Below are 26115 nucleotides of genomic sequence, written 5' to 3' on the forward strand. Positions count from 1 at the left end.
CTCCCATTTTCTTTTTCATCTATTCATATAACTTTCCCTATTTTCTTATTTAATAAAGTTTTATACTTATTTTAATCACCTTACCCCACAACAATACTTATTTTAATCATCTTACCCCACAATAATACCTTCTCTCTCTCCAATTACCTTACACCAGCATAATACTTTACATTCCTTTAATTTGCGTACCCTTTTAAAAGGGGAGAGTTAAAATGAATAGGAGGGAGTATATTTTATTCCGCCTCCGTAACAAATTGTGATTCGTCTTTAATAACTCTCAAGTCTTATTGGATAAACATAGTGGTTAGTCTGTTTACGGCCGTCTGTTTACCCAAACAAAGTATAGTAGATTCGTCTTTAACAACTCTTAAGTCTTATTGGATAAACATAGTGGTTACCCAAACAAAGTCGAATTCCACTATTCCCTCCTAAATATCTCTGTGCTCAGCCAAGTGTAATCTCTCTGTGCTCAGCCAAGTGTAGTGTAGTCAAGTGTTCATCCCAAGAAACATCTTTTCCAACTTTTACAAAAAAACCCTCACTTATATTAAATTAAAATAAAATAAAAACCTCCAATTACAAAATATCTCCCGATTTTCGAGATTCATACTCCGTATTACAAAAAAACCCTCACTTATATTAAATTAAAATAAAATAAAAACCTCCAATTACAAAATATCTCCCGATTTTCGAGATTCATAAATGTAAACACTTGTTTTTCTCTCATTTTTCCCCTAAAATTCCGATATTTCGAACATTTCTCCTTCACTTTTTCCGAAATTATACGAAGCGAAGTGATCGAAGGAAATTAATCATGATTCATAATCACGATTCATGCTTCGTTGAATTCAATTGCGTTCTACCGTTGATTAATGAGGTATGAATTACTATGTTTTAACTTTATTATCTTAATTATATTCGTTAATTACTTAAGTATATGTGTAATTTGCATATTTTCGGAATTATTTCTAGTATTTTGCGAAAGTTAGGGTTTATATGATGATTGTACGGCATTTCGAGTCGTTTTCATGCTGTTTATCGTTTTGTTTAGTTAATTTACTGTGAATTTGTTGAATTCGATTGCGTTGTGTAGTTGATTAACGAGGCATGAACTCTGTTTCAATCTGATTAATCTATTTATTCCTTAATTATATGCTTAATTTGCATATTTTCGTGTTTATTTGAGGTATTTTGCAATAGTTAGGGTTTATGTATCATCGTACGGCATTTCGAGACGTTTTCTGGATGTTTATCGTTTCGTGTTGTTAATTTACTGCATAATTAAGCTAATTTTCTCCATTGTTGCTCGTTTTATAGAATTTTTGACGTCATTTTGTGACGTTGTTCTTGATGTTTATCTTTTGTTGTCTTGATTTGTTTGTGTAATTAAGCTGTTTTTCTCAATATGATAATATCGCGTTTTAGGTTGATTTAACGAAGATGTGTACAGTTGTTTTGTATCGTTCATCCTACTTGGAAAGGATCAAATCATGATCTAGAGTTTGGTAGCTAGATCGATTTGTTGATGTCCTAAACATTTTTGTTGATATTTATGCAGGATTCCTGTTTATTTCGATTTTTCTTAGGGGTTAAGACTTAGGGCTTGCTTGGGACGAGAGTAATTATTAAGGGAGTAATAAAGCTAAAATGAACTAAAAAATGGAGGGAAGGGATAGGGGTTGGAGATAGAATTGGATAGAAATGGGGAAATATAGTGTAAAAGTCTCTCTTTTAAGGGAGTAATTGTTACTCCCCCCTCAAGTAATGCATTACGTCCCTATGAAGGTAATAATTCCTCCCTCACCTCCTCTTACCACCCTCCACAACCACCACTAACCACCTATCTCCTCCCATTTATTCTTATTTTAGCTCTCATTACTCCTTAATAATTACTACCATCCCAAGCAAGCCCTTAAGATTGTTCATTTTATGATCGCAATTGTAAACGAGAAATACAAATACTTATTAAAACTATAATACTCTTAGTAATTTCTTATGGAAACTTTTGTAAAATTGGAGGAAGAATTTATTTCTTTTACATAAAATAATATTCGTATATGAATGGCATTTAATGTAATACTCGTCTTAGTTAAAATTATATGGAGTATCTACTTTATATGTTTATATTAGAGAATAAAGTCGATGAATATGTGAATGAGAAAGTCCATTTTATCCCTCATAATAAATATCTATTTTTAATTTTTGGGAAAGTCAAATTAATCAATATAGAACAGGACTAATATAAGTACAAATTGTAGGACCTTTCCCAGGATATTTTGTGTGTTTCAAAACAAGTTATGTGTAATAAGTCAAATATTGGGTAAGCATGTCACATTCTTAAAAATTGAAGCCTTTTTAGACATGTAGTGCATAGATGACATGTGTCGGTATAGGTGCGGTTCTTTTGGACTTGAATTCAGTTTATGTCATGTCATTAAGTTTAGTTCACTTCAGTGGACTTAAGTTAGGTTTAATTAAGTTTAATTTTAAGTTGATCATTTGTGATTAAGTTCAGTTCAAATCAAGCCCATTCAGTTGAGTTCACTTTACTTCAATCTGAAAGTACAATACTCAAGTGTTGTAGTTTTATATGAAACCAATTCACCTATGTTGCTTGGCTTGGCTATTTTTGATATCATTGTTTTTTAGGTGTGTACTAGTTTATAATTTATACTCCTATATGAGTGCAGACTGCAGAGTGCCAATTCGAGTTCTTCATGAATATAGAGGGCTTTGCCGCCTTTGAACAATAATGTTGCGATATAGTCATAGTAATCCACATAAGAGTGTAAGATCTTATTCTTTTGGACTTATTTCAGTTCTTATCAATTCAAGTCATTTAAACTTTTTTTTTTTTCAGTAATTCAATTTAGATTAATTCACTCCCGTCCATTACAACATTGTAAAAAGCAACAATGGAAGCATTTAACATTTTTTTTAATAATGGTTTGAATTTTGATATAAATGCAGTAGTTTTTAGTTAAAGATTTAAAATTTAACTGCATTTTGATCATAGTGAGTCAAATGGACTACCGACATTTTCTTCAATATAATCTTAACATTATGGCTTGTTTAAAAGTTCAGACTACTTTGTTATCAGTGAAAGTTAAACCGCGCAAGTTATTAAAATCTTGACCTTATGTTTCGACTTTCAAACAATGCTTTGTTAGCTCTTAAGTGTTTAAGCTATTCCAGGATTATGTATATGGTAGATTGGTAGGACGGTCTCACTCAACTCTTGTCGTAAAGCAAAAGTAATGATTACGATGAATTTTAAAGAAACTAATACTAGCTACTTTATATGATATGCCATGATAAAATATCCATGTCTCACTGTCTGATCATTGAAAATATCTTCCTTTTGTCATAAAGTGACACTCCTTTCAAGCAATCTGGTCAATAGTCTACTCTTTGTGATCTTATTGTTCAATACTTTGCTTTCATAGCTAATACTCCATTGCAAGAAGTATCTTACTTATCTTCCCTTTTTTTTCCTTATATTTTTAAGTTGGGATTGTTTCGACATGGCACTTTTCAAGCTGCAATGCTCTTGACTCCAGGTTGATGAATGTTGATTGCCTAAATGGTTTTTGTTGATTGGAGGGGACTTGTTGAATATATTTTGCGGCTTATAAAGGTATTTTTCCATATGTCTGATGTTCATTTCATGGATTTACTTTGTTATAGATGGTGAGTGCTTGATTATGTAGATGTCAGCTTATACCAAGTGATTGAGAGGTTTAGCTTCTAGATCACTATGCATGCTACTTTCTTTGTTTCATTTGATTGTATATATTTTTAGTATGTGAGGGTAGAGGTGGGCCAGGTGGCTATGGGTAGGGTTGGGCTGGACCCGCGGATGGGTTTGGATTGGCTTGACCCTAAGGGTTGGGTGGTTTAGCCGGATCACTCAGGTTAGACCTTAACATGGGCGGTTGGATTGGGCTGGACGGGGCCAAGTGGGACGGGGTGTGTTAGATTTTTTCTTTTTCCATCTCAAAAATTCATGAATAGCGGTGGCGGATTGGGGCCAGGGTCAGGGTAGGTTCGCGGTACTTCAGCAACTCTGACATTGCCCGAGTTGGAGGCGGGTCATACGGGTTGGGGAGAAGGGTGACCCAACACGCTGGTTGGACCAGGTCGGGTTGACCCACACTTATATGAGTTATGACCACCTCTATGTGTGGGGGATTTTTGATGGAACAAAGGATGTGTATGTTTACAATTTTTCACTTTGTACTACTAGCTTCTCTGCTTTAATTTCTTGTTTTAGGCTTAATTCTTCTCTAAGGTAGTTAAAAGAATGAGGAAAGAAAATTAAAACTTTCAAAACTTCAATGTGACAGAGAAATGCATGAGGCCACAAAAAGTAGCAGATCACTTTTTAAGAGCAGTTTAGTCCCCTCAAATTTTTTATGGAGAAAATTGGAAGATTTTGGGCGCTGTATCTTTACAAGTAGCTGCTTCATTTTATGAGACGGATGTACACTCTCTCATTTGATGGGCTGTCGGTAAAAGGGTAAAGTTCGTTCATTCCTTCGTGATATTGAAAGTTCAATGTCTTGTTCACTTGTGATGGCTATTGGCGTATGCAAGTGCTGCCTCCCAAGTTTTGATACTTTGTATCTTTATGTTTTTTTTTTTTTTGGCAGCTGTAAAGAAAGTGTTTTACATTCTAGTGGTACGGCTCCCAGGCCATACCTATAACTACAACATAAAATCTCAAAGCACTACTAATAACATAAACTAAAACAACAAGGTAATTGCATCTTTATGTTGTACTTGTTTGTTTTAATTTCAAAATGATGCCAAAACTATAGAATAGCTCCTAAACAATTTTGTTTGATTGCGAAACAAATTGATTAGAGAGATTTATATAATTTCCGAAACTCTTACATTTTCAACTTGTTTTGCCTTGTGGTATGGTTGGCTTAGGTTTTGCTTAATTTTTTCTTTTTTTTTTTACCTCTGCTGTAATACTTGAAACCTAAGATAAAACACCCAAGAAACTTGCAAACCTTATGTTGCTAGAACCATAGAAGCACTATAGAACTTTAAATGCAAAGGGCTAGTAGTCATCATTTTCTCTCGTTTGAAAATGTAGACGACGTATTAAAAAGACCTGTTAAAAAGAGTTGAGGACATTACACATAACTTTTGACTTTTGAGCTACCTAAGTGAAAGACTCCTTCAGGTGTGGAATATATATATAATAGTACAGGACTGTCCCTTAATCGGATGTACGTCGTAGTAGATAATAAAGTAGATCAATGAAATCTCTCACAAGCGGCTCCACCATATGCATTTTGAGCAACTACTCTCTCCTGTCGCGTCAACCTTCAATAACTTCTTAGGGGTTATTTGGTTGATCAAGGAACTTAATTTTCCTACAATTCATGGGAATTAAGTTCCCTCATCCAATTCGGGTGAATTTCGGAAAAGTGTTTGGTTGCTCATGTAGGAATTAAATTCCACAGGAACTTCCAATTACCAAGGGGAGAGTAGGTAAGCAACTTCCTACATCATGTAGGCATTGAAAGTTCCTGGGAAGTTCTAATTCCTACATTTTTTCAAAATTTATGGCAACCAAACAACCCATGTTTTTCAAAATCATGGGATTTTCTAATGCCTATGTTTTCTAAGTGGCAACCAAACGACCCCTTATATGACACACAAGTACACAGGTAACACAACTATTTTAGCACGAATGGGTCACAAAATGACACTATTTTAAGTATGATAATTATAATATCGGTAACAATGGTAAGATCATTTTACTCTGATCTCACTATCAGTCGATAAAACTAGGTATGGTTGTCCGATATAGCGAGGGAAATGACCATTAAAAGGAAATTATGTGATACTAAATAAGACTCATATTTTCTTAGAGCATCTCCAATGGTTTTCTTTGGGGACTTGCTTGTAATATTTATAAAATTGCAAGCAAGTAGCTTACCATTGGAGTATGAAATAATTGATGTAGCTTAGAGCATCTTCAATAGTAAGCAACAACCATATTAGCTTAACTTTCCACTTAAGCTTTTTAAGCTACAACATTTTCAAGCTACAAACTCTCCCAATGGTTAAACTACTAAAGTTGTTGCTTAGATAGACCCACATACATTTATTTAATTAGTATACATCTCTTTGTGGGTCCATTTGAGCTACTAGCTCCATGGAGCTACTTGCTCAATTTAAGCTAGTCCATGTGAAGTACTCCAATGGTTAAGCAAGTAGCTTGGAATTTTTTTTATTTGCAAGCAAGTCCTTTTGTTTAACCATTGGAGATGCTCTTATGAGCATTGTAGCTTCTACCAAGCATGTAGCTTGGTTTTAAAAATAAAACTAAAATAAAAAGTGAATTTTTTCATTGGTGGAAATTTTATTGTGGGATCCATAAAGTTAGAAAATGTTGTAGCAAATCATTGAAGCAGTATGTAGTTGAAGAGCAAAATAATTTAAAAAACCGAGTTGCAAAATCAAGCTACAATGAGTTGTAGCTATCCACTGGGATGCTCTTACAACCTTTTGAATGGTGCGAGATGAGATGAGGAGATCAGGTAGCAAAAGCACTAGGCACGAGGCAAAGACGTGTGCCTTAGACTCCAGCCGCTCATTTTTTGCAAACCAATTAATATTTTCAAGAGTTTTGCACAATGTTTATTTTTTTCTTTTTTAAGATTTTTAAAGAGGGTAAGATTTGGAGAACTTAACAAAAGGGATAATGTGTCAAAGAGAAGGGTTCTTAGTAAAGGAATTAGAAGAAGAAAATATATTGAAATTGCATAGTAGCGCACCCGGTGGATATTTTATAAGGCACGATTAATGTTGGGAGGCGCATTTTGGTTTGCGCCTTAGTGTACCTTGTACCTTAGTGTTTAAGCATGCCCCAAGGTTTCAACACGCTTTTCGAAGTGACATGTTCATTAATTTATTTTGAATTTTTCTATCGTGTTCCCTCCAATTTCTCAAATTTTTTATTTTTTTTATGCTTGAGCCTCAATTATGTAAACTATCAAATTTTCATTAGTTAGACTTATAAATTGGTCGAAAAGATGACTTTTATACACACGTTGCTCAATGCGTAATATCATCGTTTTTCTTCATCGCCTTATCCAATCCTCTCGAACCCGACCAAACATCACTAAGCTACAAGAACAACCACCCACATTCTTCCTTCCTCAATGACCAAATGCACTACTTCTTATAGTTGTTTAATTTTTTAGAGAGATGAAAGAGGAGATGTCGATGTTCACGTGGTGATGAAGTTAGTAGGTGAAGAGAAAGAGTGGCGTTTAGGTGTTTTTTAACCTTTTTATATGTCACGTTTCATTACCTCTAATCTTACGACTCTACTTCATATATTTTAATTTTTAGAAAAATAGTTCTATGACTAGGGTTGTTCATGAACTATACCGGACTGTTAAACTGGACCGATCCAGACGGTCCGGTCCGGTCTTCGGGTTCACAAAATTATGGTAGCCGGTCTCTGGTGCAGTCCAAGCAAAAAGAAAACTTTAAATTAGAGGTGATCAAGGGTCGGACCTTTCTAACAAAAACGGCACATTTGTATGGGTCGGGCCGGACTCTACCAAATGCGTGGGCTTATTTAGTAACCCCAAACCCGGCCTTTATTGGCTAATTCGGGATTTTGGGCCTAAATAAGCTTTTTGGGCCCTAAAATTTACGACTTACCCTAGGAAATAATTAGCATAATACCTTCAATTACTACTTTAAAAACATACGTAGTTTTTAAAATTTTAAAAAATATGATGAAATGCATATGAATTGCTCTTCAAAATAAAATAAAGACAAACATCGTACTTTAGAATGCTTAATTATGCATTCGTGGATATGATTTATGTTATGTACGCATTGTTTTGTAAATCTAAAAAAAATACACTTCAATTTGTAAAGAGTTGTTTATAACTTTTATTGGCTATTCATTTATTACTCCCTCCTATTCTATATGATTTTCCACATTGGTTTTGGACCAATATTTAGTGGAGTGGTAATATGTGGAGGAAAATGAAAGTAGGAGAGAAAATGGGGGTTACATGTTATTTTAACCACAAATGATAGACGACAAATAAGGAAAGTGGAAGATCTTTGTGAATTTTCCGCTTTAGGAAATGTGGAAGATGTTGGTGAATAGGAGGGAGTAATAAATATGTGCTGGGTTAGGCCAAAATTTGGACCAAATACTTGACCTAAACGCGGCCCAAAAATATTATGCGCCTTTTTGGGCCGGGTCATGGGCTTTTTTTGGCCCTAATTAAAAGGCTCAACCGCTCAAGCCTTCAAAAACAGGCTGCGGGCGGGCCGGGTCAGGCCAATGGGCTTGGGCCATTTGATGAGCTCTACTTTAAATATGCCTTATAAAATCTAACTGGCTGGTCCAAACCCGGAAAAAAACCGGTTCGGTCTCCGTTTTTGGGGTAGGTAGTCATCAGGTCCGCGAGTCAAACCGGTTCGGTTCGGTCGGTTTTGGACTGGTGAACACCCCTGTCTATGACGAGCTAAAGCCAAAGGAATCACTTACCAAAACGCCTTAGTAAGTCTTAATAAGACATACTCCCTCCATTCAACTCCAAATACAACATCTCATATTTTGACACTATTGATGTTCGAAGAGAATATTCGATATTCCTTGCAATATATAAGAGAAAATATATTCTTGTGGAATCTTGTTTAATTCGTCTTTGTAAATGCAATTTGAATATCAAACTTTTATATTTCTTTATAACGTAAAATTGAAGATATTTTCGTTACAAATCTTGCATTGACAATTGTATAATGGGATCATGTTGTATTTGGAGTTGAATGAAAGAAGTAATAATTATTAAGACACGCCTGTACATTTTCTCGCCTTTTCCTTTAATTCTTCATTACATCTCTTTATTTATCCGATTTTAATGTGAATTGTTCAAACTTGTTTGGTTCATTATGCAAGCAGTTAAGTTCCATTCAATTGAATTTCATCTAGTTCAGTTTAACTCAATTCTGTTCATCTCAGCCCGAAAGACAGGACTTTACTCTTAAAATTGTGCTGTATATCGTAGTTCAAGTGTCCTTTAAACAACATTCTTTGTAATCTTTTTGTTTCAATTATTTACTCTCTTTGTTGTGGTTATTTATTCCCAAAATCTTATTGAAGACCGGCGATATCCGTCACAAGCTTGTGACAGATACCGTTTCCTCTCACAAAATGCTCATTGAGAGGTGAGTGGGAAGCACATAGGGTTGTCCCACCTTATCCCCTCTCCCTTTTTGTGAGAGGTCACAAGCTTGTGACGGGATTAGCCCGTCATAAGCAAGACTAGCTATTATTTATTTACCTTTGTTTTCGGTACAAATATCAAGAAAAGGGAAATGGATCATTTATGGTGGTTGTTAATACATGACAAGTGGACAATAATAAATGTCCAATATCAAAGTATCTATTAGAAGCCTTCCCAGTATGGAAAAGATAAATAAATAAACGAGACAAAAAAAAAAAAGATTTAGTAAAGAAATAATAGGGATGAAGGGAGTATGTATTTGCATTCATAGAGTTGGCAATTCGGGTCGTGGGCTGAAGGGCGGCACGACACGACACGGCTCCGGGCACGACACGACGAGTTCTTTGAGGCGACATGGACCTGACACGACCTTATTTTCTTCAAATCTTCGTACCCAGGCACGATTGGGTCACGGCGGGCCTGACACGACACGGCCCGGGATTTGGCACAAAAGTGCTAAAAATATAGCAATACAAAAAGTACTAAAAATATAGCAATTATAAAACAATTATATAGCAATTCATTATTTATTAAACAAAAAGTATTAAAAATATACTCCCTCCATACCAGACCAATGGTAACATGGTAAAAAAAATGAGGTTTTTAAGAAAAAAGGGTAAAAGCAAGGGCAAATATGAAAAGTAACCTGAATATAATAAGGATTAATGTTGGGTTGGTGAGAGGTCCACTGCTTGACATTTGTGTAAATATAAGAAGGATATAAGGGTATTAATGGAAAAAAAACAGTCCATTTATAGTATGTTACCATTGGTGTGGTACAACCGTATTAAGTAAGGCACATGGGTCAACCCACGTGCCAGACACGAACAGCTTATGGACCAGACACGGCCCAAGCACGAAACTGGGCGTGCCGAGCAGCGGCGAGGGTTGGGGTGAGTGGGCCAGGCACGGCACGGCCAACCCCAATATCCGTGCTTGGATTAGGCCAATTTTGGAGGAAAGCACACGGTGCCGGCCCAGCACGACCCATTGTCAACTCTTATTTGCAATATAGTATTTTAACCAAAATAGTATGTTAGCAATAAATTAGACTAAGAGTATGTTTGACCTAATTCGATGAAAATGAGTTTCTATAATTTAACTTAATTTTTTAAAAATAGTTTTCAAGAATTAAAAACACCAAATTAACACTTTTATTTTGGGTGTTGCTCTTTCATGTGCATGATTTACTCAATCATGTACATAATTTCCCGTTTTACCCTTTCAATTTCAAAGCCCCTCTTTCACAATTTTCTCCCTTTTAGCATCCTCTCTCCACTTCCCAACAACCACCCCTGCCACCACCACGCATCCACCACCCTTCCCCAACTAAGACGGGCTCTTGCGATCCTGCACAACTGTCGTCTCCTGCTACTTTGCTCTTAAAAATGTAAAACAATTAGTATTTAAGAAAATTGGTAATACGAGAAGGTGTCTAGCATCAACTAAAATTGAATTTATCATCTAGTACTCAATTAAATGTTAGCAGCTGTGTACCATTGCCAAATTTCGATAAAAACAAAGTAACATTGAAATTCGTCAAGAACGAGTAAAACCGGAATTATTCCACCTATGGTTGAATTTGTCAAGAACCATTGAAATACGTAGATCAATCTTTTCTTGTTTATTACTCCTAAAAGGATTGTGCGGGAACCAAGTTACTGTTAAATTAATCATTCTACATAAATCATTAGTCTTTAATTTATTATGCGTCATCACGCATTCACGCCTACAGGCATACTTTAGCAATTAGATATTACATTAACCCTAGTTTACTTTAGATGATTAAATTGATGCAATCAACTGATGCTTAAAGAGTTGAAAATAGAATTATTATTATTATTATTATTTGATGGATTGAAAGCTAAGATGTATAATTGATCAATTTGATAAGAATTTGATTAATTTTTGAAAGGGAGAGAAAAGAGATAATTTAATTATAGAAAGGTAAGTTATGGAAAATTTGTGGCAAAAAGTATATAAAAGAGTAAATTCCGTACATAAAAGAGCAATTACGTTTATTTTTATGGACAAAAACATAGTATTTAAGCTTTTGAGAATTTACTATTAAATTATAAATATATGATGTGCACTTTTTAAATCCAAAAATACTTAAAAAATTAGGCCAAATACACACTAATATTACTACTAGACAGTTTTCTAGAAAAGTATTTGTGCTAATCTCTTGGCTTAAGTTCAGACACAAAATCTCATTGAAGACGGCGATATCCGTCACAAGCTTTTGAGAATTTACTATTAAATTATAAATATATACCATTTATTCTCATAAAATACCCATGAGAGGTGAGTTGGGAAGCACATGGGGTGCCCCACCTTGTCCCCTCTCCCTTTTTATGAGAGGTCTTCAGCTTAATGAGATTAGCCCGTCACAAGCAAGACGCTTAGAAGCTCAGACACTTATTATTGTCAAAAAAAAAAAAGAGTTCACACACTTTGAAAAGTTGGTTTCTATTTGGTGACAACGTGGCTCACATGCAAAATAATTGATCAACTCAACTTTTCACAAGTGTTAACCAACTACTCTATATCAGTGTCCCTTTTTGCCAACTTTTCTGTGTTAATGTTGGCAACTAACTTGTCATTAGAAAAAGATTAAAATTCTAGTTTCATTATTATTTTTCTTCAAGACAAATCTAGCTTTACTTGTAAAAATTGCTTGCAAATTTGCTATTATCAGTTGAACTATGTTTGTAGTAAATTGCTCGATTTTCCTGGTGGGTTGTTCTACCAATAACTTATTTGGAAGGGTTTTGTCATGGGTTGAACCTAATTTTGGTGTCATCGTATTATTACTTCTGGTATAATTTTTTTTTTCTTGGTGGTTGGTTGCATTGGTTACTTGTGGGAGATTGACATTAATTTTTGGGAAATGATTAGTATTTAAGACCATCTACAAGAAAAAAAAGGTGTACCACTAAATTTAATATTAGGCTTAATATTATTCCAATTTCCCCACCACAACAATAATTTTTTTTAATCAAAAGATGCCTTTTTGTGAAACTAATCCAAGTATGATGAGTTCCACAAAAAAAGTTCTTTTGATAATTTTTTTTTTTTTTTTGTTGTTGGGGTAATGAATAGAAAAATATTAACTTTAGAATGGATCTTTTTGTTATTGTGAATGGTTTTATTGTTTTTTTATGTAATGTAGGAGAGAAAAAAAGAATGTGGTGGGAGGTTTAAGATCTATTAAAACTTTTTGTTGTTGTAGAAATTTTTTGTGTAAAATATTATATTGATGTAAATAGTTTTTGTTGTTTTTTGTGGGCCATCAACCTATTTACATCAATATAATATGTGTATTAATTACATTAATTAATGTGTAATTTAGTTCTCAATTCCTAAGTTAATACTACATTTGAAAGAAACCCTTTTTATTATTTTATATATGTCATTCTCACATTTTGAGACGGTCACTTTTCTCTTCAATACATCTCAAAATATATGAGCTAATAATATAAAATGTATATTTTTATAAAAGCAAATTTCATGACGAATCTAACGATATGATTTTTATACAGTAATTTTTTCTAGAGTATTTTTTCATAAAAATCAAAGTCAAAGACTTACCTCGTTAAACGAAAACGTCATATATAAAATAATAGAGGGAGTATTAAATACTTAAATACAAACTTATCCTTAGCTTTTTGCATGCAACTTTAATTTTTTATGAAAATTTAAAGTTCTGGACTCTTGTCACCTAAGGCCCTTGGTTGTAAATTGGTAGATGGATATTTTTTTAGCCTTAAATAAGGCGTAAGGTCAATACAATATAGGGGTAAAGAAGATTCTAATTTTGTCAAGGTATCTGAGTCATAACCACTAGGCTAATTAGATATGAGGACATTTTATTGTCTTGTAGCCTAGTAGGTATTATGGATGTTCTAGGTTATGTCCCCTGACTCTGCTTGTTAGGCTTCTGAAATTTAAAAATTTTAGTATATCTTTCTTGTTAGAGGTCACTTAGTATTTCACTTTGCCTATGAAGCCACAGTTAATGTATTATACAATCGGTTGTATATACAACTTATTTAGTGTTCTGGAGCTTTGTTATAAAATTGTCGAGCTCTATTTACAAAATTATCGAGTTATTAAGCTCAATAATTTTATAAAATAGCTCAATAACTTATAAAATAACTCAACAACTTTGTGTGAGAGCTCGATAACTTTGACGCGGTTGTACATAGCTATTATACAACTAGTTGTAGGATAATATTTGTGTGAAGCCCATAGTGGAATACAGTTTTTTTTGTTTTTTTGTTTTTTTGGCAGCACATAGTTGAAACTTCTCTTTCATGCATATGCTAGACTCTAAAATCTAAAATGGCTGCTTCTTCACCCATGTGGCCATGCGTAGCTCAGTTAGAAAAAAAGGGAAGTAGGAAATTGACTCCCAAACTATGTACAATTTACCCCCAAATATTCTAATACATGTAATCACTCTTATGTGTTTGGGACTGTGTGTAAATTGACTCAATTATAAAATAGCAACAATTTTAACCTACCTCCACCACCTCATCATCATCATAGTGAAATTTAAAAGAACACTTCTCATTTATTCAATCAGCGAATATACTTTGGGAATTAGGCATTAGGCAGAGTAATAAGTCTTAACGTTTTTTCTAACGTGTGTCCTAAACTCCTAAGGGCACATATTAATAAATCTATATGTGAAAAGATTCACAATATATTCTCATGAGATATTCAAATATACACTCATTTTTACCATAATTAAGAGTATATATTATGAATCTTACCACATTTAGGTTGAGGGCACACGTTAAAAAAACCGTAAATTTAATTATTGATAAGATTATTAGAGTATGCTTCAATGTTATTTGTTTTAGGGTGGCAGTTTAGTGGGTGAGGCTTAGTCATTTAACCGGACTATAGGTGGTGCAATGGGGAGGGGGAACATCGTCGGAGGTTGGACTAAATTGCCACCGTCGCCGAAGGTGGTGGTGGTCCTCGGTGTTTGTGGTGGCATGTTGGATGTTTGTGGTTTAAGTGGTTGGTGTTGGCGTTGAAGGGAGGTAATAGGGAAAAGGAATAGGATATCCCTAAGGGCTTGTTTGGGATGAAAGTAATAATTAAGGGAGTAATGAGAGCTAAAAATAAGAAGAAATTGGAGGAGATTGGTGGTTAGTGGTGGTTGTAGAGGGTGGAAAGAGGAGGTGAGGGAGGAATTATTACCTCCATAGGGAGGTAATACATTACTTGAGAGGGGAGGTAAGTAACAATTACTCCTTAATGAAGGGACTTTTACACTATATTTTTCTCCATTTCTATCCATTTCTGTCTCCAACCTCCCATCACTTCCCTCCATTTTTTAGTTCATTTTAGCTCTATTACTCCCTTAATAATTACTTCCATTTCAAGCAAACCCTAAAGATAAGGGAAACAATTTGGGGATATGACTATCTAAGGAGTAAACCTAATAGGAGAAATGGGTACAAAGGATGAAAAATTGTTGTAAACAAAAACAACAAAGGGAATGGAAAAATTTAACTCTTGCCCTTTTTTTAAATACCTCCAACTAAACAATGAGGATCCTATATCCCATTTTTGTGTCCCATCTCCTGTCTTATGCTTTCTCTTTTCTCTTTTTTACACATAGACATGAAAACAACATATATGGTATATTTATTATTTTTTATGTTTATGTGTTAAGCAAAAAGTATCATGGAACAGGAAATGGACACCAAACAGAGTATCCTCACTGCCAACCAAACGCCTCCAAAATCCGTTCAATGTACCACTTTGATTTATCGAGCATATCACTATCACATAGATTGTGTCATTTTTCCACTTTGTCCATCCTACTTTCAGTCTACACTCTACACATTTTTCCTCTAACTGTCCACTATTTTGGATAATTGTAAGGACCTCAACAATCTTTAATTAAGGGTTTTTGTTCCTACTTTTTGATTTCTTAATCTTTAAATCTACCCTCAAACATTCCTCTTCCCTCACTGAGCTCGATTATTAGAATTGCTTTCCCCTCAATTTCTTCATTTGAGCGCTTAGCTTAGCCCTGCATTCGACTTGTGGGGCAGGACCTAGCTGCTCTTTAAGTTAGTTTCATGCCACGAGATTCGAACGTTTGTCACTTTGTCTTTAGAATTCAAGTTTGCTATCCTTTATCTAGTCAAGCAATAATGGAGGGATTCATTCTTCCCCTCCACCTAGGGATGGCAATGGGTAGGGTCTGGGTAGGGTCCGCCTAGACCCGGACCCGACCCGAGATTTTCATTTTGGACCCGTACCCGACCCAGACCCGCAAGGGTCTAAAATTTGAGGACCCATACCCGGACCCTATGGGTAAGGGTAGGGTCTGGGTCTACCCGTGGGTCCGAGTTTCAGCCACTTTATTAACTAGATTAACAGCTATGGGGTCTATAATATATATAAAAAAATCATACTACTTTAACATTATGAGTTTATTAATCTGTCGTTAATGGTGGTTGTCGGTCGCCGGCTATTAGAGAGGTGGTTGTCAGTCGCGTATCAGTGCTGTGGTGGTGGTTTTCTTGTGTCAGTGGTGGAGTGGTGGTATTGTTAGAAGAGTTTGATTGGGTTTTATCACTTTATGGGATGAGGGAAGAGAAAGAGACTTTAGTTGGGTTTCTACCCGTATGAATTCAGAAAAGTTGTAATTTTGATTTTTTTTCTTTAATAAAGGGTCTAAGGGTCGGGTATGGGTCTCATAACATAGACCCGGACCCGGACCCGAAATATTTTCTTAAGACCCATACCCGACCCATACCCATTGAGTCTGAAAAAATGAGACCCATATCCGACCCATTAGGGTCCGACCCTCAGGGTCTGGGTCGGGTCCCCGACCCACTGCCATCTCTACCTCCACCCCACCAATTTGCTATCCAAATATTCAAAATTGTTTCCATCCAAATTCCTACCCTGTATTTCTGTCTAAGTTCTACATCCCGTATCTAAACAAAGTCTAAATAAATTTGTGCCTTTGGATTATATATCCTAAAACCCTAATAAGGAACTACTCACTACCAATAAAGCTCCTATCTAACTCACATAAACCAACATTTGCCATGATGATAAGCAATCTATTCAAGAAAGGTGAGTGATTTAGGCAATTGTAGGAGAGTCAACAAGCACTAAAGCATTGAATTGAGCAAATACACTATCTATCATTAAATACTCCATCAACATTCTACATTCAATATCAAAATCTACCAACAATCATCAATAACAACAAATATTAAGAAGGAAAACAATAAAGAAGATGGAAAAAAGTGATATCAACTAAAATGGAAAGATTAGATTAATAGTAAGAAGGAAATAAGAATTCTTCACCAATACTATTAGGCTTTGTTTGAATATCAAAAATGGAGGGAAAACGGGGGGAGAGGGAAAGAGAGAAGAGAAATGGATGGAGAATGGAGGAGATTATTTTTCCTCCATGTCTTTCCAATGTTCGAGGGGAAATAAATTTGGCTTCGAGAAGAGAAATTGCTCCCATTTCCCCTTCCCTCTAAATCCCTTCATTTCCATTTCGCTAACCAAACAAAGGATTTCTCATCCTTTCAAGTCCATCTCGTTCCTTTCCCTCTAAATCCTTCCATCCAAACACACCTTTAAACTTAAAAATATAAACTAAGGATGAAGCTATAAATTTCAAAGAGTTATAGTAAATCTAAGCTTAATATAACCTATAAAAATTGGTAAAATAAAGCTTAGTAACTTTAAAATGAGTATTAAAAGGTATTTACGGTTTTATACAAGCTCCTAAAAACCCAAGTTCAAATAGCTGAAAACAGGAATCACCGGGAGAGAAACAACAACAGGACTAGATAAGAGATTGGCTCGTGTGAGCTCGACACCGTTCCTTTGCGAGTTAAGTCGAGCAAGGCGAAGCTCGACTCGAAAAGCTTACAAAAAAATTGAGTATCGAGTCTAGTAGCATAGCTAGGTTTAGTACATTGGGGTCCAATTCAGGTAAAGTAGGTAAAGTGGGAGAGTTGGTTCTCGTAGCGGAAGCGTCGCGTCGATACCTGATACCTTATAGTATGATATTGTTCGCTTTGAGCGAAGACCCAACAAATTTATTCTTGGGCTCCTTTCCAAAAGGCCTTGGTTGTATTATATTTTGTTGACAGTTATAAAGATGACCTTTCACCTTTACACCACCAATGTGGGATATAGGTGGGGTATAGGTTTGCACCCTAACAATCCACCCCTCAAACTAAGGACCATCGACTTCAATAGGAACTCCTACACCGCATAGCCCCAACCAATTTCTAAGCACTACAAGCATCATCACAGGCCTCCCCTTAACCGACACACCATGCTACCGAGCTATGTCTACACCGCGTGGTGAAGTGAGTCCGTGCTCTCACATGCTCCTGGTCCTCCACGTCCATGTGTCCCACTAGGGATTTTGCTACACATGCATGTCAAACTTTATACCTGGCCCCGCCACTTCAATAGTCCTAAAACAGTCCGCACTTCTAGTACACAAATGGTCTTTGTACCACAAGATTTATGACGCCTTTCATCCATTTAGCTCTGCATCATCGGGCTAGGAGTTCCTTCCCTTATAGTGTACGCCACCTTGATGTTTCATCAATGTACCACCCATGGACTTGAGATTTGCAAAAAGTCTGCCCATGCGTCCATGACTAATGAAAGCTATCTCTTCCACTCTCCAAGCTCCACCATTTGTACATTGTAGGGCCTAGGTCCAAGTTTCCAAGTTTAACCCTGTGCTCTTATACCACTTGTTGTGAGGGTCCACGGTCAATAATATACGATATTGTCCGCTTTGGGTCAAGCCCTCACGGATTTATTCTTGGGCTCCTTCTCAAAAGACCGCGTACTATTGTATTTTGGGGGCACTTATAAAGATGACCTTTCACCTTTACACTACCGATGTGAGACATAGATTTTCACCCCAACAGTTCTAATTTTATTCCAAGCAAATGACTAGAGTTCAAACCTAATATAAGCATTTTTGGCACCTATAAGCATTTTGGCTTCCTGAGTCGAGCTCAACTCCAGCGGCTAGTTTGAGCCACACCTCTAATGTTGAGGTGGAGCTAGAGCTTATGATTCTGACGAGCCCAAGCACACCTTGCTGCTCGAGCTCGATCCGAGCAGCCCTACGGTCTCCTCTCCTGGTTATCACCTCTTCGCCGTCTGGTTGGTTTGTCCACACCCGGCGGGGTTTCCCTCGCATGTTTTCACCATTTTCCTAAGTTTTTTTTCTTGAAACAAATACCAATTCATTAATAAAACGCCCAACGGCACTTACAAAGGATATGTAAAATCGAAAACAATTCTAATAGAAACCAAAGAAAAAATTCCTCTTCTAAAATTAAGGATCTCAAAACATGCTATCGGACCAAATACCGATGGACATGTTTTCCTAAGTTTTTGTTCAATCACTTGTTGTAATATTTGTTTATATTTCACTAGGGATCTTATGTAGGTTGAATCTATATTTGTATCCATGCTATCGGACCAATTACTGATGGTGGCAATCTTATTCTTAGCCTCTTTGCATATGAGCTTTCTTATACTTATCATAATTTTGAATGTGGTACCCATAAATTATAACCCTCATGTTTCTTCTTTTATCTTATTATTCATTTTGTCGTTTCATCAAGATGTGTCCTTTTTCGATAGTTCTACGGATATAATAGGTTTCTCCAACAGTATTATGTTTACTACTGTTGTGACTATAGTTCTCCGGATATACTCCCTCCGTCCCGGTCAATTGTTGTCCTTTCGTTTTGGCACAAAGATCAAGGAAAGAGGAATGAGCCAATTATTAACTGACAAGTGGAACAAATTGATTGTGAATGATCAAATTACTCATTAAGTTCATTCTTAAAATAGAAAGGACAACAATTGACTGAGATACCCCAATATAAAAATGGACAACAAATGACCGGGACAGAGGGAGTAATAGATATACTTTTCATAATAGGTTTCTCCATCTTGTCATGATTGTTGTTTAAATATCAACAGAGTTTACTTATCTAAAAATTCAGGAAAAAACCGTCCTAATTGTGGATGATGGCAAAGTAAACGTTTACCAACTTAGGTGTTGTAGTTTTAGATCTTCGGACACAAATATGGAACAATGTTTTGCCAAACAGAACTTGTAAATTATGCTTCAGCCAGATGCGTATAGATATGGTGTGGTGGCAAATTTTTCAGTTGAGATCACCTGTCCCACTTTCATGTCCCATCTTGTGTCCCATTACTTCGTCTATCGCAAAAGTGGTAAACAACCCCTTTAACTTTGCTTTGATGTGAGTTTCACCCCCTTAAGTTTACTTTGGAGTAAACAACCCCCTTAACTTTGCTCTAATGTGAAATCAAACCCCTTTTATCTTTCCGGTCAAAATCTCACCGGATTCTAAATTTCTCACCAATTTCGCATATTGTTGTACATATTATGTATAAATTTCACACTTTTGAATTTCGATTGCTCCGTATTTAGTGTCTGGATGCTGGCGGATGATAGGCTATTTGGGTATTTACTCCTACGGTAGCCCTTAGCAGTAAAACAAAACACATAAATACATTCGTTTTTTTTGGTGTGCTGTGTAAAGGATTTATATCTTCATTTGCTTTGGCAAGAGCTTTCATAGCTCGTGGTCTGTGATCTTCTCCATTAATGTTTCTATTTTCATTAACACGTAATGCAGAGATTGTATGCTACAATGAATGTTTTGGTTTAAAAGTTCTACTCCAAGTTACTCCGACTTGGATGGAGGTGGAAAACAGAAAGCCAGAAAGTGAGAGTTAGAAAATAGGACTTGTTGGATAATATGCTAAAATAAGACGCGTATACATTTTGCGGTATATCTACGTGTATAAAGTATAAAGTGTGAAACAATATGAGAAATTGAGAATCCGGTGAGATTTTGACCGGAAAAATAAAAGGGGCTTGATTTCACATTAGAGCAAAGTTAAGAGGGTTATTTACTCCAAAGTAAACTTAAGGGGGCTAAAATCACATCAAAGCAAACTTAAGGAGGTTGTTTACCACTTACGCGCCTATCCTATTAACACATAATGCCTTTGATATATATTATTACCATTTTTATTTTCTTATGTGTGTGTCAAGATCTTAAGGTAGTGGGACACAAGATGGGACATAAAAGTGGAACAAGTGATCTCAACTGCAAAGTTTTGGTTGTTTACAGACCTTATTTTTGTTTTTTTTTTTGTGTAAATCGGGGTGTCCATCGACGACAACAGTGTATAATCCCCTCGCCGCGCGTGCTTTTACAAAGAGGTAAACAGCTGACCAAAGAATTTGCTCCATTTTCATTAGCAGGGACCGAACTCCTGACCTCATGGTTAAGGGACAGACCTTATTTTTGTAGTGTGTAACATTTCTTGAAAATAGAAACAGGGCTACATTCTGCATCAAGGGGCATTGCGTTCTTGATCAATTATCTTCTATGCTTGACATTTTTTCCGATATTATGTTTGGTGTTTGTCTATCCAGTTAATCTAGTTCAACTGCTCAACCACTAAAAGCAGGTTATCAATTCGCAATACGTTTTCGAATTAATTCACACTAATTCGCGAATTATATATAAAAACCAACGAATTCTAAAAGTTTAATTCATGTATTAATTCACACTAATTCGCGAATTATATATAAAAATTAGCGAAATTTACAAGTTCAATTCGTGTATTAAAAACTAAAAATTCAATATAATATGATCAACTTCAAAGATCATCAAAGGGAAAGGAGAAGATGTATCAGTAGACTAGCAACTTAATCTTATTTTGGTGTTTTGGCTGAATTGCTGATCTTTATGCAATGAACCTTCTGTTTTTTTGTTATTATCATAATGTAAATGAAGCGTATTAGTAATTATGAATTCGCCAATTGCTTTTTTTTGTAATACTTTGCGTATTCAATTCCCTATTTTTAGCGAATTGCGAATTTGGTGCTATGGAAAAATATTGCAGTTAGAAAACTGAAACCCGTTATCTGATGTCTTTGTTTCTGGCAGGTAGAAAACTGGTGTTTAAGAAGCATGTTGCATCAGCACAGTTGCTCATGATTGTTTTTCTGGAATCTGGACTTTGGTAAGTGGTTCTTTTCCTTTACTATTGGAGTATTTTAAAACCATTTAGCTTCATTTGTGTGTAAAACTGCATTTTCGCTCGATTTAAATTTTGAAGTTTTTATAAAAGAAATCCGGAATTCGATTTTAAAACCCGTAAGTTACCTTGACTTTGTATTATATTTTCGCTCTCCCTTTTGTTTTTCATTTTTCCAAACTCTTTTCGCATTTTGAGGTGTGCGTTCACCCTTGGACGGTTCTAAAGGATGATTCATGTCAGCCGACCCCAAATCATTTTGGGATTAAGGCTCTGATGTTGTTGTTGTTGTTGTGTGTAAAACAGCGTAATTTTAAATTTTCGACAATGGTCCTTAGAATCATTGAGACGAGACTTTCTACATCCTTGAAAAGCACACAAAATTCCCTGAAGAAGAATGAATCCATACATATGTTAATTATTCTGAATGCTTTCTTCTGTCAGTGTTTTCATCTTAACTCCTTTATGCAGTGCGTAGCGTAGAATTTCCTCAGTCTGGTGGTACAAACTTAAGTGCAGTACTGTTGTGCATTAGATAAGGTGATAGCTGTTGTTATCTTTCTTTCAATTTCTTCTGAGAAGTAATAAATCAGAAAAGGTTTTAAATATTTTCTTTTGTTTGTTTTCTGTCCCTGTAAACAGCTTCTCAACTCGCGCTTGCAATGGAACTCGAACATGGCGTCCTATGATCTTGAGGCTTCCGACTGGTATGTTTATCATGGCTTATATAACATAACTAAGCTATCTTATCAGTTTTAGTATTCTACAGCAACACCTGATAACTTAGTGTGTTAAAAGCTAAAGTTTTTCCGACTGCTGAGAGATAGTTATGTTCGACTATTGTCATCTCGTATGGGAGTCTAGGGCTGTTAATGAGACGAGACCGCTCGCGAGCAATTCGAGCTCGGCTCGAGAGCTTAACGAGTCAAGCCGAGCAAACGTTGGCTTGGCTCGAAAAACTCGTGAGCGGCTCGAACTTGTGTAATTAGATGAGATATTACTCATATTTTATAAAAATATTTTGTCATGATTATATATTTGTATCACACATATAAAAAATGTCTTATTGATTTTCCAGTATTTTTATATAAAACTTTCGAGCCTTGTTATTGAACATATCGAGAAAGAAAAAACGACAATTCAACAATAATATATAGGCTCGAGTTTGGCTAGAGCTCGCATTAAAGCTCGCAAACTTGATAACGAGCACAATTTTTCAAGCTCGGGTAAGCTCGAGATCGGCTCGAACTCGAGTTTTACTTTATGAGCACAAGCCGAGCAAGGCCAAGCTCGGGCTCGGCTCGGCTCGTTAACACCCCTAACTCTTAATGGGACTACTGTTTGTGGCTATATAGTATATCCAGCTGATTGTCTAGTTGGTAGATGAATATGGAAACATAAACATCAATTAACATTGGTTTTTGCTTTAGTTATAGTAAGACTAAGACTGATGGGTTAAATATGCAGGGTTGAACTAGGCTAGAACACTAAAGAAGAATTTATGAGAATCAAATCTTTAAATGTGGTGTGGTGTGATTTGATATTTAGATACTTAAAGTCTGATAAAATCAAATACACTGAATTTATAGGGTGCCAAGAATCATAAGTATGTTAGGTTCTAGACTCTTTTTGACGAGTATAAATTTCGCAATTATCATTCTCTTTTAAGTGGTAGAATCTATCTTTCAATTGATGTCTTTTAGAATAGTTTGATATTCCCCCCCCCCCCCCCCCCACCCACACGGCCCACACCTATCTACACAAGAGGTCAATTTTGACAATTATAACAATCTATAGAATCCTTTTAACGAGCATAAACTTTACATCTTTATTCTTCTTTTTATTATCTCTTTCAACGATGTAGAATAAACAAGGTCACATTTTCTCGAGCAATATGTATATGATGAACATAACTAAGTATCAACTTAAACTTTATATCTTTTTATAATTTTCTTTTTTAAAGTTTGAAAGTAATAACAATAGTTAGAACTAATGATAAGATAAAACACTCCATATAGTATATACTCATATCCTAAATGTTTCAATCAGTTTTCCTCTTTTGTACCTGAAAAAAGAAGGCAGCAGTAGAAAAAGTACACTCCTCTTAAAGATTCTTTAACTGGTCATGCCCTCATGCTATTCTAAAGTATGCCTCTTCATTATCCCAAAAGTAATGAATGTTCCATTACCTCTAATAGGCCATTTTAATATATTATTTCTCCTATACTTCCCCATTCATTACTTAATGTTATGACCATGAGGGCAAGAGGGATTAGACTTGTTATTTATTGTCATGATACCTTCGTTTTAACCACTCAAATCTTGGCCATTTGGTTTTCCTGCCTTTTCAGAATCCGGGCAGGATGGCTTTATGCAGCTTATATAGAAATGAAATACTCCCTCAATTGTACTCAATGGTTTATATTTTAATTAAAGATAAACTATTATTTAGGACAAGAAATATCGAATATACGTTTCTTTGAACAAGTACATGGTTTTGCTTTGTATGTGAACTAAAAAACATAAATTACAATCACCTTGTTCAAACATGTTCTTTACTTTTTTTTTTTTTTTTTTTTTTTTGGACCGTCATCTTTATTTCTTTTCTTCCCTTTTAAGGTAAATTTTGAATAGACAAATGTAATCCATCTTCTCTTTTAGGTCTTCTCTCCAACCTTCTCCTCTAATACACCATTAAACTAACATATATTTCAATCTTTTAGTTGACATATTCTGATGAAAAACAAATACAATATTATTTTAACCAGTTGTAAGAGGAGAAGGTCGGAGAAGATTGGAAAGAAAAGGTCGATAACATTGCTCTCTTGAACAATACAGTAATTACAGATCTAGCCTTACGCACCCTCCCTCCTTACCCATCTTCTTCCTCCATTAGTGACTTGGTGAGGTCTGCCCATGCCCATCCCCTAGCTGACAGAGCTCACCAGTGATGTATTAATTTCATATTATTATCTATTTTTGCTAGAGATATTATATATGTTGTGACAAATACTCCCTCCGTCCCGGTCATTTGTTGTCCTTTTCCATTTTTGGGTGTCTCAGTCATTTGTTGTCCTTTCTATTTTAAGAATGAACTTGATGAGTAATTTGATCCTTCACACTCAATTTGTTCCACTTGTCATTTAGCTATTGGCCCTCTCCTCTTTCCTTGGTCTTTGTGCCAAAACCAAAGGACAACAAATGACCGGGACGGAGGGAGTAGTTTTTTTTGGTGTTGACGGGAGTATCCCTACCGACAGTTGGGACCACTTGTTTAAGAGATGAGAGCCCTTACCACTCACACCAGCCAACTTTGGTATGTTGGGACAAATAGTGAAAATCAGTTTACCTTTATGAAAAAGAATATATTATCCTTCATATATACTCCCTCCGTCCCGATCATTTGTTTACCATTTCTATTTTTGGGTGTCTCAGTTAATTGTTTACCTTTCTATTTTGGAATGTTTTTGATGAACAATTTGATCATCCATACGACCACACCCAATTTGGTCTACTTGTCATCAAATAATTGGTTATCTCCTCTTTTTTTGGTTTTTGTGCCAAAACCAAAGGTAAATAACTAACCGGGACGGAGGGGGTAATATAGTGCTCTTTTTCTTGAATAGGGGGATAGGCAGGACAACTTATCTTCCCCAAAATAATTAACACTTTGTTGTAGTAATCTTATGTAGCTAAGGTTTGGTTTGACACCAAGTGTAATTGTTTCATAGGTGAGGATGGAGAATGAGGGTGAAAACTTGGTACGAAATCATCCTTTAAGATGTTGTTTTGCCAAGGCCAAGCTGTTAAGGTTATGAGAGGTAGGTGATACTCATTATCGGAGTTCAAATTTTATATTGTATCAAATGAAAAGTTTTTCAGTTGTTACTAGATGTAATTAACACTCGATAGTGGCAGAATTAGGGGGGCTATCAGCCTATCAGGCGTTGACTCTCACTAAAGAAAATTTATATTTTTGAATTTTTCGCCCTTAACTGTAAATCCTAATTCCGCCACTAAGTTTGGTTAGTTTCAATCGTTTGTGACGTTTGCCCCAATGTTGCAATCTCTCTTATATACCTTAAATGTTCTCGTACATGGATCATTGAATCGAAAAGACTACAAAGAAACGTTGCAGCAGCTGAGCTTCAAACGCAGGTTTGGGACATAGCTTGTTTGAATTGAAGGCGTCATGGATCGCGATGACAAAAATCATGTGGGAGTTCATACAAAAGATATGTTTACATGAAGTGATTGTACACAAATGTGTGTATAGCTTGATAAAGTATTTAGCTTCTTTGAGGATAATTGGTTTCATTAGAGGTGCTACCTAATAACATCAAATTTCGTGACCACCCTCTCACATGCACATATTAAGAATTACACAATTCTCTCTTCATGACCTATACTATGTATGTGAGAGGGTTCACCCATTGACGTTGAAAACTTGTATTATCGTCCAATCTGTACCCTTCACCATAAGTGTCTTTTACAGGTGCCATGTAAAGATGCATTATTACATAGACCGTACTTATATTGAACCCCTAATAGCAACCTCAATATGAAGCTAATTATCCTAAAATATACTCCCGTCTATTTATTTTAACTCTCCCCCCTTTTTTTTTCATCTATTCATATAACTCTGCCCATTTTCTTACTTAGTAAAGTTTTATACTTATTTTAATCACCTTACCCCACAACAATA

At 35.6% G+C, this 26115-nt stretch overlaps 1 long non-coding RNA gene across 3 annotated transcripts; it reads left to right on the forward strand.

Moving 5' to 3' along the window:
• Positions 1-355: 355 nt before the first annotated feature.
• Positions 356-25911, forward strand: LOC141646656 (uncharacterized). 3 transcript variants are annotated; one of them, XR_012545590.1, is made up of 9 exons: positions 356-877; positions 2691-2788; positions 3509-3637; positions 4347-4519; positions 21320-21395; positions 21882-21950; positions 22053-22117; positions 25142-25231; positions 25529-25911. It is a non-coding gene; the product is annotated as an uncharacterized LOC141646656 (long non-coding RNA). The 3 variants fall into 3 exon arrangements; XR_012545591.1 differs by lacking the exons at positions 21320-21395; positions 21882-21950; positions 22053-22117; positions 25142-25231; positions 25529-25911 and having other exon boundaries at positions 3561-3637; positions 4347-9500; XR_012545589.1 differs by lacking the exons at positions 21320-21395; positions 21882-21950; positions 22053-22117; positions 25142-25231; positions 25529-25911 and having other exon boundaries at positions 4347-4902.
• The last annotated feature ends 204 nt before the right edge of the window (positions 25912-26115 follow it).

This window comes from Silene latifolia, chromosome 3 (assembly GCF_048544455.1).
Source record: "Silene latifolia isolate original U9 population chromosome 3, ASM4854445v1, whole genome shotgun sequence".
Taxonomy (NCBI): domain Eukaryota; kingdom Viridiplantae; phylum Streptophyta; class Magnoliopsida; order Caryophyllales; family Caryophyllaceae; genus Silene; species Silene latifolia.